Source organism: Scylla paramamosain, chromosome 32 (genome assembly GCF_035594125.1).
Source record: "Scylla paramamosain isolate STU-SP2022 chromosome 32, ASM3559412v1, whole genome shotgun sequence".
In the NCBI taxonomy this organism is placed as follows: Eukaryota; Metazoa; Arthropoda; class Malacostraca; order Decapoda; family Portunidae; genus Scylla; species Scylla paramamosain.
This window is the reverse complement of record NC_087182.1, coordinates 5,301,255-5,303,754: the sequence shown is the minus strand read 5'-3', so window position 1 is coordinate 5,303,754 and position 2,500 is coordinate 5,301,255. Positions and strand designations below refer to the sequence as shown.

At 43.4% G+C, this 2,500-nt stretch overlaps 1 protein-coding gene across 1 annotated transcript in view; it reads right to left on the bottom strand.

The window, feature by feature from the left end:
- Positions 1–2,500, bottom strand: part of LOC135089106 (uncharacterized) — a 94,661-nt gene that overhangs the window by 34,225 nt on the left and 57,936 nt on the right. Inside the window, exons 3-4 of the mRNA XM_063984340.1 lie at positions 1,778–1,951; positions 32–176 (exon numbers count right to left, since the gene is read on the bottom strand). The gene's annotated coding sequence lies outside the window, so the exon portion shown is untranslated. The remainder of the gene's footprint in view (positions 1–31; positions 177–1,777; positions 1,952–2,500) is intronic.

Genomic DNA, 2,500 nt, shown 5'->3' with positions numbered 1-2,500 from the left:
CGTGTGTGTGTGCGTGCGTAGCCTCCCTTACCTGTCTCGCTTTCGACAATGGCCGTCCCTGAATTTGCACGCGTCCCTGAAGCGGTCTAGAAGGGAGCTGCACCAACGCGTGTCTCTGCAGATGTCCGAGGCTCGCCCACACGCCGGAATGTGAGGTAAAGGTACCGAATCTTCATCTGTTGGGGAAGAGGGACTTGCTGGTGGTGGTGGTGGTGGTGGTGGTGGTGCAAGTGTGTGTTAAGTTTTTCTTGTTTTTTCTTTCGTTTTGTGTTTGTTTGTGTTTTTCTTTGTCTTCTTTGTTTTTTGTTCGTTTTGTGTTTAGTTTAGTGTTTGTTTATATATTTTTTCTTTGTTTTTTTTCGTTTTCTGTTTTATTTACGTAATATTCATCCTTTTCTGTTTGTTTTTTGTTTGTTTACGTAATATTTCTCTGTTTGCTGTTTGTTTTCTGTTTATTTACGTAATTTTCTGTGTTTTATTTGTTTTCTGTTCAGTCTTTTGTGTTGTTTACGAAATATTTCTACGTTTTCTGTTTTTTATGTAACCTTCCCGTTTTCTGTTTGTTTTTTTTTGTTTCAGCGCTTTTTTTTGTTTTGTTTTCTGCTTGTCTTGTGCTTGTTTTTACCGTCTCTCTCTCTCTCTCTCTCTCTCTCTCTCTCTCTCTCTCCAGGCGAGGCTAAATATGAACTATCACACCTTGTCAACACACGCCTACAGACACTCACTTTTTTCTCCGCTTCTCCCACGCTCACTTTCTCTCCTCCCTCTGCCTCTCACTCCCACTCTCACTCACCTTCTTCCCTCCTTCACCTCACTCCACAAGTATAACAAGGTGAGAGGCGGTGAGAGGGAAGCGCCTTCTCTACACCTACTCACTCATAACTTATTTCTTTTCTCCTCTCTCTCTCTCTCTCTCTCTCTCTCTCTCTCTCTCTCTCTCTCTCTCTCTCTTTCAGCCTCTCCCTTTCTTTTTTTCTCCTTTTTCTTACTTTTCTCTACTTTCAGTCACGTCCATTCTTCCTTTCTTCTCTCCTTCGTTCTTTCTTTCCTCCAGACTCTTTCCCCATACTTAATTTCCCCTTTCTTTCCTTCTTTACTTTTTCATTACTTCTTTCCCCGTTATCGTATCCATACTGCATGTCTTTTTTTCTTCCTTTCCTTTCCTCCTTCTCACTTGAATCTATCCACACTCCATGTCTTCTTTCCTTCTTTTCTTCCTTCCTTTCCTTCCTCCCACTTCTAATGTAATCTATACACACTCCACTTCTCTTCTTCTTTGCTTCTTTTCTTTCACTCCATCACAAATACATACTCTCTATTCACACCGCATCCCTTCTTTCCTTCTTTCTTATCTTCCTTCCCTCTCCATCGTCCCATACCTACTCAATTTCACTCCTTCCTTCTTGCCTTCCTCTCTTTCACTCCCTGATACACTTAATCTATTCACAATCTATTCCCTCTTTCCTTCCTTCCTTTCAATCCACCACACACACACACACACACACACACACACACACACACACACACACACACACACATGCTACCTATCCCCTCACACCTCCCTTTATCTAATCCATCCCACGCTAAGCCTTCTCAAATCCCTTTTTCATCTCTTCTACCTACAAAAAAACAACTCTCCTCTTTTCCTTCCCTGACTCACTCCACACTCCACACACTGAACCTACCTCCCTCCCCTTCTCTTCTCCAACATCCCACATTCACCTCACCCTCCTCTCTCCTCTCCCACACAAACCTTGCTGCCTATTCTAGTCCTTACCTTTTCTGGAGAAGAAGAGGCAGGGATGGTCAAAGAGAAGATCCCTGAAGTCATTGCACTGCGGCGCTAGACGAGGCTCCTGGCGACACACGCAGTTGGGGGAGAACCAAGGGAAAAGAGCGAGGGTACGGAGGGCTGCCTCACAACGCGTCACAGTCACCGTCGAGCACGCCACTGCAGAAGGCAAAGAAGAAGGAGGTGGTGAGAGTTGAGAGTGAGAGAGGAGTGTAACAATGAGAGAATTGTAAGGATGAGGGATGATATAAACTAGGGAAAAAAGGAAAAAACGTTACTGGTACTGCTGCAGAAGGCGAAGAAGAAGGTAAGGAAAAGAGTGGAGTGTAGAAAGGAGATAAACACAAGGATTAAGGGTTAAATACGAGGAAGAAACGAAGGAGGAATAGGGAAAGAGGAAAGAGAGAGGAAAAACGCCACGAAGAAGAAGGTAATCCTGCAGAAGGCACAGAAGAAGTTGAGGGATGAAAGAAGAGTCCAGAAGGGAGAGAAATATAAGAATAAGTGGTAAAAATGAGGGAAAAACGATGGAAAAGGGAAAAAAAAAAACACTACTGCTACTACTGCAGAAGACGAAGAAGGTAAGGGATGAGAGAGGAGTGAAGAAGAGAGAGAAATGCAAGGACAAGAGGGTAGACACAAAATGGAAACGAAAGAGAAGAGGAAAAGGAGAAAAAAAAACATCTTCTAGTACATCAGACGAGGGAA